Raw genomic sequence first — 13,666 nt, forward strand, 5'->3', positions numbered from 1 at the left:
CACTAAAAAGCATTTTCTTTTTGTTTTAGACAACATTTCATGCACTGTTAAATATGTTTAGGAAAGTTGCAAGTGAAAATCTATGTCTATGACTGAGTTTGCATTACTGCTTATTTTGACCTCTGCTGGCTCTGAAAAGCTCATTTTCAACGTTCAATTCAGAATGTGATAAAACCAGATCCAGCCACTAAAATGCATCATTCTTTTTGTTTTAGACAACATTTCATGCACTGTTAAACATGTTAAAGCAAGTTGCAAGTGAAAATCTATGTCTATGACTGAGTTTGCATTACTGCTTATTTTGACCTCTGCTGGCTCTGAAAAGCTCATTTTCAATGTTCAATTCAGAATGTGATAAAACCAGTTCCAGCCACGAAAAAGCATTTTCTTTTTGTTTTAGACAACATTTCATGCACTGTTAAATATGTTTAAGAAAGTTGCAAGTGAAAATCTATGTCTCTGACTGAGTTTGCATTACTGCTTATTTTGACCTCTGCTGGCTCTGAAAAGCTCATTTTCAACGTTCAATTCAGAATGTGATAAAACCAGTTCCAGCCACTAAAAAGCATTTTCTTTTTGTTTTAGACAACATTTCATGCACTGTTAAATATGTTTAAGAAAGTTGCAAGTGAAAATCTATGTCTCTGACTGAGTTTGCATTACTGCTTATTTTGACCTCTGCTGGCTCTGAAAAGCTCATTTTCAACGTTCAATTCAGAATGTGATAAAACCAGATCCAGCCACTAAAATGCATCATTCTTTTTGTTTTAGACAACATTTCATGCACTGTTAAACATGTTAAAGCAAGTTGCAAGTGAAAATCTATGTCTATGACTGAGTTTGCATTACTGCTTATTTTGACCTCTGCTGGCTCTGAAAAGCTCATTTTCACCGTTCAATTCAGAATGTGATAAAACCAGATCCAGCCAATAAAAAGCATTTTCTTTTTGTTTTAGACAACATTTCATGCACTGTTAAATATGTTTAGGAAAGTTGCAAGTGAAAATCTATGTCTCTGACTGAGTTTGCATTACTGCTTATTTTGACCTCTGCTGGCTGAGTAAAGCTCATTTTCAACGTCCAATACAGAATGTGATAAAACCAGATCCAGCTACAAAAATGCATCATTCTTTTTGTTTTAGACAACATTTCATGCACTGTTAAACATGTTAAAGCAAGTTGCAAGTGAAAATCTATGTCTATGACTGAGTTTGCATTACTGCTTATTTTGACCTCTGCTGGCTCTGAAAAGCTCATTTTCAACGTTCAATTCAGAATGTGATAAAACCAGTTCCAGCCACTAAAAAGCATTTTCTTTTTGTTTTAGACTACATTTCATGCACTGTTAAATATGTTTAAGAAAGTTGCAAGTGAAAATCTATGTCTCTGACTGAGTTTGCATTACTGCTTATTTTGACCTCTGCTGGCTCTGAAAAGCTCATTTTCAACGTTCAATTCAGAATGTGATAAAACCAGATCCAGCCACTAAAAAGCATTTTCTTTTTGTTTTAGACAACATTTCATGCACTGTTAAATATGTTTAGGAAAGTTGCAAGTGAAAATCTATGTCTCTGACTGAGTTTGCATTACTGCTTATTTTGACCTCTGCTGGCTCTGAAAAGCTCATTTTCAATGTTCAATACAGAATGTGATAAAACCAGATCCAGCCACTAAAATGCATCATTCTTTTTGTTTTAGACAACATTTCATGCACTGTTAAACATGTTAAAGCAAGTTGCAAGTGAAAATCTATGTCTCTGACTGAGTTTGCATTACTGCTTATTTTGACCTCTGCTGGCTCTGAAAAGCTCATTTTCAACGTTGTGTTCAGAAAGTGATAAAACCAGATCCAGCCACTAAAATGCATCATTCTTTTTGTTTTAGACAACATTTCATGCACTGTTAAACATGTTAAAGCAAGTTGCAAGTGAAAATCTATGTCTATGACTGAGTTTGCATTACTGCTTATTTTGACCTCTGCTGGCTCTGAAAAGCTCATTTTCAACGTTCAATTCAGAATGTGATAAAACCAGATCCAGCCACTAAAATGCATCATTCTTTTTGTTTTAGACAACATTTCATGCACTGTTAAATATGTTTAGGAAAGTTGCAAGTGAAAATCTATGTCTCTGACTGAGTTTGCATTACTGCTTATTTTGACCTCTGCTGGCTCTGAAAAGCTCATTTTCAACGTTGTGTTCAGAAAGTGAAAAAACCAGATCCAGCCACTAAAATGCATCATTCTTTTTGTTTTAGACAACATTTTATGCACTGTTAAACTTGTTGAAGCAAGTTGCAAGTGAAAATCTATGTCTATGACTGAGTTTGCATTACTGCTTATTTTGACCTCTGCTGGCTCTGAAAAGCTCATTTTCAATGTTCAATACAGAATGTGATAAAACCAGATCCAGCTACTAAAATGCATCATTCTTTTTGTTTTAGACAACATTTCATGCACTGTTAAACATGTTAAAGCAAGTTGCAAGTGAAAATCTATGTCTCTGACTGAGTTTGCATTACTGCTTATTTTGACCTCTGCTGGCTCTGAAAAGCTCATTTTCAACGTTCAATTCAGAATGTGATAAAACCAGATCCAGCCACTAAAATGCATCATTCTTTTTGTTTTAGACAACATTTCATGCACTGTTAAACATGTTAAAGCAAGTTGCAAGTGAAAATCTATGTCTATGACTGAGTTTGCATTACTGCTTATTTTGACCTCTGCTGGCTGAGAACAGCTCATTTTCAACGTTCAATTCAGAAAGTGATAAAACCAGATCCAGCCACTAAAATGCATCATTCTTTTTGTTTTACACAACATTTCATGCACTGTTAAACATGTTAAAGCAAGTTGCAAGTGAAAATCTATGTCTCTGACTGAGTTTGCATTACTGCTTATTTTGACCTCTGCTGGCTCTGAAAAGCTCATTTTCAACGTTGTGTTCAGAAAGTGATAAAACCAGATCCAGCCACTAAAATGCATCATTCTTTTTGTTTTAGACAACATTTCATGCACTGTTAAACATGTTAAAGCAAGTTGCAAGTGAAAATCTATGTCTATGACTGAGTTTGCATTACTGCTTATTTTGACCTCTGCTGGCTCTGAAAAGCTCATTTTCAACGTTCAATTCAGAATGTGATAAAACCAGATCCAGCCACTAAAATGCATCATTCTTTTTGTTTTAGACAACATTTCATGCACTGTTAAATATGTTTAGGAAAGTTGCAAGTGAAAATCTATGTCTCTGACTGAGTTTGCATTACTGCTTATTTTGACCTCTGCTGGCTCTGAAAAGCTCATTTTCAACGTTGTGTTCAGAAAGTGATAAAACCAGATCCAGCCACTAAAATGCATCATTCTTTTTGTTTTAGACAACATTTTATGCACTGTTAAACTTGTTGAAGCAAGTTGCAAGTGAAAATCTATGTCTATGACTGAGTTTGCATTACTGCTTATTTTGACCTCTGCTGGCTCTGAAAAGCTCATTTTCAATGTTCAATACAGAATGTGATAAAACCAGATCCAGCTACTAAAATGCATCATTCTTTTTGTTTTAGACAACATTTCATGCACTGTTAAACATGTTAAAGCAAGTTGCAAGTGAAAATCTATGTCTCTGACTGAGTTTGCATTACTGCTTATTTTGACCTCTGCTGGCTCTGAAAAGCTCATTTTCAACGTTCAATTCAGAATGTGATAAAACCAGATCCAGCCACTAAAATGCATCATTCTTTTTGTTTTAGACAACATTTCATGCACTGTTAAACATGTTAAAGCAAGTTGCAAGTGAAAATCTATGTCTATGACTGAGTTTGCATTACTGCTTATTTTGACCTCTGCTGGCTGAGAACAGCTCATTTTCAACGTTCAATTCAGAAAGTGATAAAACCAGATCCAGCCACTAAAATGCATCATTCTTTTTGTTTTACACAACATTTCATGCACTGTTAAACATGTTAAAGCAAGTTGCAAGTGAAAATCTATGTCTATGACTGAGTTTGCGTTACTGCTTATTTTGACCTCTGCTGGCTCTGAAAAGCTCATTTTCAACGTTCAATTCAGAATGTGATAAAACCAGTTCCAGCCACTAAAAAGCATTTTCTTTTTGATTTAGACTACATTTCATGCACTGTTAAATATGTTTAAGAAAGTTGCAAGTGAAAATCTATGTCTCTGACTGAGTTTGCATTACTGCTTATTTTGACCTCTGCTGGCTCTGAAAAGCTCATTTTCAACGTTCAATTCAGAATTTGATAAAACCAGATCCAGCCACTAAAATGCATCATTCTTTTTGTTTTAGACAACATTTCATGCACTGTTAAACATGTTAAAGCAAGTTGCAAGTGAAAATCTATGTCTCTGACTGAGTTTGCATTACTGCTTATTTTGACCTCTGCTGGCCCTGAAAAGCTCATTTTCAACGTTTAATTCAGAATGTGATAAAACCAGATCCAGCCACTAAAAAGCATTTTCTTTTTGTTTTAGACTACATTTCATGCACTGTTAAATATGTTTAAGAAAGTTGCAAGTGAAAATCTATGTCTCTGACTGAGTTTGCATTACTGCTTATTTTGACCTCTGCTGGCTCTGAAAAGCTCATTTTCAACGTTCAATTCAGAATGTGATAAAACCAGATCCAGCCACTAAAAAGCATTTTCTTTTTGTTTTAGACAACATTTCATGCACTGTTAAATATGTTTAGGAAAGTTGCAAGTGAAAATCTATGTCTCTGACTGAGTTTGCATTACTGCTTATTTTGACCTCTGCTGGCTCTGAAAAGCTCATTTTCAATGTTCAATACAGAATGTGATAAAACCAGATCCAGCCACTAAAATGCATCATTCTTTTTGTTTTAGACAACATTTCATGCACTGTTAAACATGTTAAAGCAAGTTGCAAGTGAAAATCTATGTCTCTGACTGAGTTTGCATTACTGCTTATTTTGACCTCTGCTGGCTCTGAAAAGCTCATTTTCAACGTTGTGTTCAGAAAGTGATAAAACCAGATCCAGCCACTAAAATGCATCATTCTTTTTGTTTTAGACAACATTTCATGCACTGTTAAACATGTTAAAGCAAGTTGCAAGTGAAAATCTATGTCTATGACTGAGTTTGCATTACTGCTTATTTTGACCTCTGCTGGCTCTGAAAAGCTCATTTTCAACGTTCAATTCAGAATGTGATAAAACCAGATCCAGCCACTAAAATGCATCATTCTTTTTGTTTTAGACAACATTTCATGCACTGTTAAATATGTTTAGGAAAGTTGCAAGTGAAAATCTATGTCTCTGACTGAGTTTGCATTACTGCTTATTTTGACCTCTGCTGGCTCTGAAAAGCTCATTTTCAACGTTGTGTTCAGAAAGTGAAAAAACCAGATCCAGCCACTAAAATGCATCATTCTTTTTGTTTTAGACAACATTTTATGCACTGTTAAACTTGTTGAAGCAAGTTGCAAGTGAAAATCTATGTCTATGACTGAGTTTGCATTACTGCTTATTTTGACCTCTGCTGGCTCTGAAAAGCTCATTTTCAATGTTCAATACAGAATGTGATAAAACCAGATCCAGCTACTAAAATGCATCATTCTTTTTGTTTTAGACAACATTTCATGCACTGTTAAACATGTTAAAGCAAGTTGCAAGTGAAAATCTATGTCTCTGACTGAGTTTGCATTACTGCTTATTTTGACCTCTGCTGGCTCTGAAAAGCTCATTTTCAACGTTCAATTCAGAATGTGATAAAACCAGATCCAGCCACTAAAATGCATCATTCTTTTTGTTTTAGACAACATTTCATGCACTGTTAAACATGTTAAAGCAAGTTGCAAGTGAAAATCTATGTCTATGACTGAGTTTGCATTACTGCTTATTTTGACCTCTGCTGGCTGAGAACAGCTCATTTTCAACGTTCAATTCAGAAAGTGATAAAACCAGATCCAGCCACTAAAATGCATCATTCTTTTTGTTTTACACAACATTTCATGCACTGTTAAACATGTTAAAGCAAGTTGCAAGTGAAAATCTATGTCTCTGACTGAGTTTGCATTACTGCTTATTTTGACCTCTGCTGGCTCTGAAAAGCTCATTTTCAACGTTGTGTTCAGAAAGTGATAAAACCAGATCCAGCCACTAAAATGCATCATTCTTTTTGTTTTAGACAACATTTCATGCACTGTTAAACATGTTAAAGCAAGTTGCAAGTGAAAATCTATGTCTATGACTGAGTTTGCATTACTGCTTATTTTGACCTCTGCTGGCTCTGAAAAGCTCATTTTCAACGTTCAATTCAGAATGTGATAAAACCAGATCCAGCCACTAAAATGCATCATTCTTTTTGTTTTAGACAACATTTCATGCACTGTTAAATATGTTTAGGAAAGTTGCAAGTGAAAATCTATGTCTCTGACTGAGTTTGCATTACTGCTTATTTTGACCTCTGCTGGCTCTGAAAAGCTCATTTTCAACGTTGTGTTCAGAAAGTGATAAAACCAGATCCAGCCACTAAAATGCATCATTCTTTTTGTTTTAGACAACATTTTATGCACTGTTAAACTTGTTGAAGCAAGTTGCAAGTGAAAATCTATGTCTATGACTGAGTTTGCATTACTGCTTATTTTGACCTCTGCTGGCTCTGAAAAGCTCATTTTCAATGTTCAATACAGAATGTGATAAAACCAGATCCAGCTACTAAAATGCATCATTCTTTTTGTTTTAGACAACATTTCATGCACTGTTAAACATGTTAAAGCAAGTTGCAAGTGAAAATCTATGTCTCTGACTGAGTTTGCATTACTGCTTATTTTGACCTCTGCTGGCTCTGAAAAGCTCATTTTCAACGTTCAATTCAGAATGTGATAAAACCAGATCCAGCCACTAAAATGCATCATTCTTTTTGTTTTAGACAACATTTCATGCACTGTTAAACATGTTAAAGCAAGTTGCAAGTGAAAATCTATGTCTATGACTGAGTTTGCATTACTGCTTATTTTGACCTCTGCTGGCTGAGAACAGCTCATTTTCAACGTTCAATTCAGAAAGTGATAAAACCAGATCCAGCCACTAAAATGCATCATTCTTTTTGTTTTACACAACATTTCATGCACTGTTAAACATGTTAAAGCAAGTTGCAAGTGAAAATCTATGTCTATGACTGAGTTTGCGTTACTGCTTATTTTGACCTCTGCTGGCTCTGAAAAGCTCATTTTCAACGTTCAATTCAGAATGTGATAAAACCAGTTCCAGCCACTAAAAAGCATTTTCTTTTTGATTTAGACTACATTTCATGCACTGTTAAATATGTTTAAGAAAGTTGCAAGTGAAAATCTATGTCTCTGACTGAGTTTGCATTACTGCTTATTTTGACCTCTGCTGGCTCTGAAAAGCTCATTTTCAACGTTCAATTCAGAATTTGATAAAACCAGATCCAGCCACTAAAATGCATCATTCTTTTTGTTTTAGACAACATTTCATGCACTGTTAAACATGTTAAAGCAAGTTGCAAGTGAAAATCTATGTCTCTGACTGAGTTTGCATTACTGCTTATTTTGACCTCTGCTGGCCCTGAAAAGCTCATTTTCAACGTTCAATTCAGAATGTGATAAAACCAGATCCAGCCACTAAAAAGCATTTTCTTTTTGTTTTAGACAACATTTCATGCACTGTTAAATATGTTTAGGAAAGTTGCAAGTGAAAATCTATGTCTATGACTGAGTTTGCATTACTGCTTATTTTGACCTCTGCTGGCTCTGAAAAGCTCATTTTCAACGTTCAATTAAGAATGTGATAAAACCAGATCCAGCCACTAAAATGCATCATTCTTTTTGTTTTAGACAACATTTCATGCACTGTTAAACATGTTAAAGCAAGTTGCAAGTGAAAATCTATGTCTATGACTGAGTTTGCATTACTGCTTATTTTGACCTCTGCTGGCTGAGAACAGCTCATTTTCAACGTTGAATTCAGAAAGTGATAAAACCAGATCCAGCCACTAAAATGCATCATTCTTTTTGTTTTACACAACATTTCATGCACTGTTAAACATGTTAAAGCAAGTTGCAAGTGAAAATCTATGTCTATGACTGAGTTTGCATTACTGCTTATTTTGACCTCTGCTGGCTCTGAAAAGCTCATTTTCAATGTTCAATTCAGAATGTGATAAAACCAGTTCCAGCCACGAAAAAGCATTTTCTTTTTGTTTTAGACAACATTTCATGCACTGTTAAATATGTTTAAGAAAGTTGCAAGTGAAAATCTATGTCTCTGACTGAGTTTGCATTACTGCTTATTTTGACCTCTGCTGGCTCTGAAAAGCTCATTTTCAACGTTCAATTCAGAATGTGATAAAACCAGTTCCAGCCACTAAAATGCATCATTCTTTTTGTTTTAGACAACATTTCATGCACTGTTAAACATGTTAAAGCAAGTTGCAAGTGAAAATCTATGTCTATGACTGAGTTTGCATTACTGCTTATTTTGACCTCTGCTGGCTCTGAAAAGCTCATTTTCACCGTTCAATTCAGAATGTGATAAAACCAGATCCAGCCAATAAAAAGCATTTTCTTTTTGTTTTAGACAACATTTCATGCACTGTTAAATATGTTTAGGAAAGTTGCAAGTGAAAATCTATGTCTCTGACTGAGTTTGCATTACTGCTTATTTTGACCTCTGCTGGCTGAGTAAAGCTCATTTTCAACGTCCAATACAGAACGTGATAAAACCAGATCCAGCTACAAAAATGCATCATTCTTTTTGTTTTAGACAACATTTCATGCACTGTTAAACATGTTAAAGCAAGTTGCAAGTGAAAATCTATGTCTATGACTGAGTTTGCATTACTGCTTATTTTGACCTCTGCTGGCTCTGAAAAGCTCATTTTCAACGTTCAATTCAGAATGTGATAAAACCAGTTCCAGCCACTAAAAAGCATTTTCTTTTTGTTTTAGACTACATTTTATGCACTGTTAAATATGTTTAAGAAAGTTGCAAGTGAAAATCTATGTCTCTGACTGAGTTTGCATTACTGCTTATTTTGACCTCTGCTGGCTCTGAAAAGCTCATTTTCAACGTTCAATTCAGAATGTGATAAAACCAGATCCAGCCACTAAAAAGCATTTTCTTTTTGTTTTAGACAACATTTCATGCACTGTTAAATATGTTTAGGAAAGTTGCAAGTGAAAATCTATGTCTCTGACTGAGTTTGCATTACTGCTTATTTTGACCTCTGCTGGCTCTGAAAAGCTCATTTTCAATGTTCAATACAGAATGTGATAAAACCAGATCCAGCCACTAAAATGCATCATTCTTTTTGTTTTAGACAACATTTCATGCACTGTTAAACATGTTAAAGCAAGTTGCAAGTGAAAATCTATGTCTCTGACTGAGTTTGCATTACTGCTTATTTTGACCTCTGCTGGCTCTGAAAAGCTCATTTTCAACGTTCAATTCAGAATGTGATAAAACCAGATCCAGCCACTAAAATGCATCATTCTTTTTGTTTTAGACAACATTTCATGGACTGTTAAATATGTTTAGGAAAGTTGCAAGTGAAAATCTATGTCTCTGACTGAGTTTGCATTACTGCTTATTTTGACCTCTGCTGGCTCTGAAAAGCTCATTTTCAACGTTGTGTTCAGAAAGTGATAAAACCAGATCCAGCCACTAAAATGCATCATTCTTTTTGTTTTAGACAACATTTTATGCACTGTTAAACTTGTTGAAGCAAGTTGCAAGTGAAAATCTATGTCTATGACTGAGTTTGCATTACTGCTTATTTTGACCTCTGCTGGCTCTGAAAAGCTCATTTTCAATGTTCAATACAGAATGTGATAAAACCAGATCCAGCTACTAAAATGCATCATTCTTTTTGTTTTAGACAACATTTCATGCACTGTTAAACATGTTAAAGCAAGTTGCAAGTGAAAATCTATGTCTCTGACTGAGTTTGCATTACTGCTTATTTTGACCTCTGCTGGCTCTGAAAAGCTCATTTTCAACGTTCAATTCAGAATGTGATAAAACCAGATCCAGCCACTAAAATGCATCATTCTTTTTGTTTTAGACAACATTTCATGCACTGTTAAACATGTTAAAGCAAGTTGCAAGTGAAAATCTATGTCTATGACTGAGTTTGCATTACTGCTTATTTTGACCTCTGCTGGCTGAGAACAGCTCATTTTCAACGTTCAATTCAGAAAGTGATAAAACCAGATCCAGCCACTAAAATGCATCATTCTTTTTGTTTTACACAACATTTCATGCACTGTTAAACATGTTAAAGCAAGTTGCAAGTGAAAATCTATGTCTATGACTGAGTTTGCGTTACTGCTTATTTTGACCTCTGCTGGCTCTGAAAAGCTCATTTTCAACGTTCAATTCAGAATGTGATAAAACCAGTTCCAGCCACTAAAAAGCATTTTCTTTTTGATTTAGTCTACATTTCATGCACTGTTAAATATGTTTAAGAAAGTTGCAAGTGAAAATCTATGTCTCTGACTGAGTTTGCATTACTGCTTATTTTGACCTCTGCTGGCTCTGAAAAGCTCATTTTCAACGTTCAATTCAGAATTTGATAAAACCAGATCCAGCCACTAAAATGCATCATTCTTTTTGTTTTAGACAACATTTCATGCACTGTTAAACATGTTAAAGCAAGTTGCAAGTGAAAATCTATGTCTCTGACTGAGTTTGCATTACTGCTTATTTTGACCTCTGCTGGCCCTGAAAAGCTCATTTTCAACGTTCAATTCAGAATGTGATAAAACCAGATCCAGCCACTAAAAAGCATTTTCTTTTTGTTTTAGACAACATTTCATGCACTGTTAAATATGTTTAGGAAAGTTGCAAGTGAAAATCTATGTCTATGACTGAGTTTGCATTACTGCTTATTTTGACCTCTGCTGGCTCTGAAAAGCTCATTTTCAACGTTCAATTCAGAATGTGATAAAACCAGATCCAGCCACTAAAATGCATCATTCTTTTTGTTTTAGACAACATTTCATGCACTGTTAAACATGTTAAAGCAAGTTGCAAGTGAAAATCTATGTCTATGACTGAGTTTGCATTACTGCTTATTTTGACCTCTGCTGGCTCTGAAAAGCTCATTTTCAATGTTCAATTCAGAATGTGATAAAACCAGTTCCAGCCACGAAAAAGCATTTTCTTTTTGTTTTAGACAACATTTCATGCACTGTTAAATATGTTTAAGAAAGTTGCAAGTGAAAATCTATGTCTCTGACTGAGTTTGCATTACTGCTTATTTTGACCTCTGCTGGCTCTGAAAAGCTCATTTTCAACGTTCAATTCAGAATGTGATAAAACCAGTTCCAGCCACTAAAATGCATCATTCTTTTTGTTTTAGACAACATTTCATGCACTGTTAAACATGTTAAAGCAAGTTGCAAGTGAAAATCTATGTCTATGACTGAGTTTGCATTACTGCTTATTTTGACCTCTGCTGGCTCTGAAAAGCTCATTTTCACCGTTCAATTCAGAATGTGATAAAACCAGATCCAGCCAATAAAAAGCATTTTCTTTTTGTTTTAGACAACATTTCATGCACTGTTAAATATGTTTAGGAAAGTTGCAAGTGAAAATCTATGTCTCTGACTGAGTTTGCATTACTGCTTATTTTGACCTCTGCTGGCTGAGTAAAGCTCATTTTCAACGTCCAATACAGAATGTGATAAAACCAGATCCAGCTACAAAAATGCATCATTCTTTTTGTTTTAGACAACATTTCATGCACTGTTAAACATGTTAAAGCAAGTTGCAAGTGAAAATCTATGTCTATGACTGAGTTTGCATTACTGCTTATTTTGACCTCTGCTGGCTCTGAAAAGCTCATTTTCAACGTTCAATTCAGAATGTGATAAAACCAGTTCCAGCCACTAAAAAGCATTTTCTTTTTGTTTTAGACTACATTTCATGCACTGTTAAATATGTTTAAGAAAGTTGCAAGTGAAAATCTATGTCTCTGACTGAGTTTGCATTACTGCTTATTTTGACCTCTGCTGGCTCTGAAAAGCTCATTTTCAACGTTCAATTCAGAATGTGATAAAACCAGATCCAGCCACTAAAATGCATCATTCTTTTTGTTTTAGACAACATTTCATGCACTGTTAAATATGTTTAGGAAAATTGCAAGTGAAAATCTATGTCTCTGACTGAGTTTGCATTACTGCTTATTTTGACCTCTGCTGGCTCTGAAAAGCTCATTTTCAATGTTCAATACAGAATGTGATAAAACCAGATCCAGCCACTAAAATGCATCATTCTTTTTGTTTTAGACAACATTTCATGCACTGTTAAACATGTTAAAGCAAGTTGCAAGTGAAAATCTATGTCTCTGACTGAGTTTGCATTACTGCTTATTTTGACCTCTGCTGGCTCTGAAAAGCTCATTTTCAACGTTCAATTCAGAATGTGATAAAACCAGATCCAGCCACTAAAATGCATCATTCTTTTTGTTTTAGACAACATTTCATGCACTGTTAAATATGTTTAGGAAAGTTGCAAGTGAAAATCTATGTCTCTGACTGAGTTTGCATTACTGCTTATTTTGACCTCTGCTGGCTCTGAAAAGCTCATTTTCAACGTTGTGTTCAGAAAGTGATAAAACCAGATCCAGCCACTAAAATGCATCATTCTTTTTGTTTTAGACAACATTTCATGCACTGTTAAACACGTTAAAGCAAGTTGCAAGTGAAAATCTATGTCTATGACTGAGTTTGCATTACTGCTTATTTTGACCTCTGCTGGCTCTGAAAAGCTCATTTTCAATGTTCAATACAGAATGTGATAAAACCAGATCCAGCTACTAAAATGCATCATTCTTTTTGTTTTAGACAACATTTCATGCACTGTTAAACATGTTAAAGCAAGTTGCAAGTGAAAATCTATGTCTCTGACTGAGTTTGCATTACTGCTTATTTTGACCTCTGCTGGCTCTGAAAAGCTCATTTTCAACGTTCAATTCAGAATGTGATAAAACCAGATCCAGCCACTAAAATGCATCATTCTTTTTGTTTTAGACAACATTTCATGCACTGTTAAACATGTTAAAGCAAGTTGCAAGTGAAAATCTATGTCTCTGACTGAGTTTGCATTACTGCTTATTTTGACCTCTGCTAGCTGAGAACAGCTCATTTTCAACGTTGAATTCAGAAAGTGATAAAACCAGATCCAGCCACTAAAATGCATCATTCTTTTTGTTTTAGACAACATTTCATTCACTGTTAAATATGTTTAGGAACGTTGCAAGTGAAAATCTATGTCTCTGACTGAGTTTGCATTACTGCTTATTTTGACCTCTGCTGGCTGAGTAAAGCTCATTTTCAACGTCCAATACAGAATGTGATAAAACCAGATCCAGCTACTAAAATGCATCATTCTTTTTGTTTTAGACAACATTTCATGCACTGTTAAACATGTTAAAGCAAGTTGCAAGTGAAAATCTATGTCTATGACTGAGTTTGCATTACTGCTTATTTTGACCTCTGCTGGCTCTGAAAAGCTCATTTTCAACGTTCAATTCAAAATGTGATAAAACCAGATCCAGCCACTAAAATGCATCATTCTTTTTGTTTTAGACAACACATCATGCACTGTTAAACATGTTAAAGCAAATTGCAAGTGAAAATCTATGTCTATGACTGAGTTTGCATTAC

The sequence above is a fragment of the Danio rerio genome, chromosome 12 (genome assembly GCF_052040795.2).
Source record: "Danio rerio strain M-AB ecotype USA chromosome 12, GRCz13ab, whole genome shotgun sequence".
Lineage (NCBI taxonomy): Eukaryota > Metazoa > Chordata > Actinopteri > Cypriniformes > Danionidae > Danio > Danio rerio.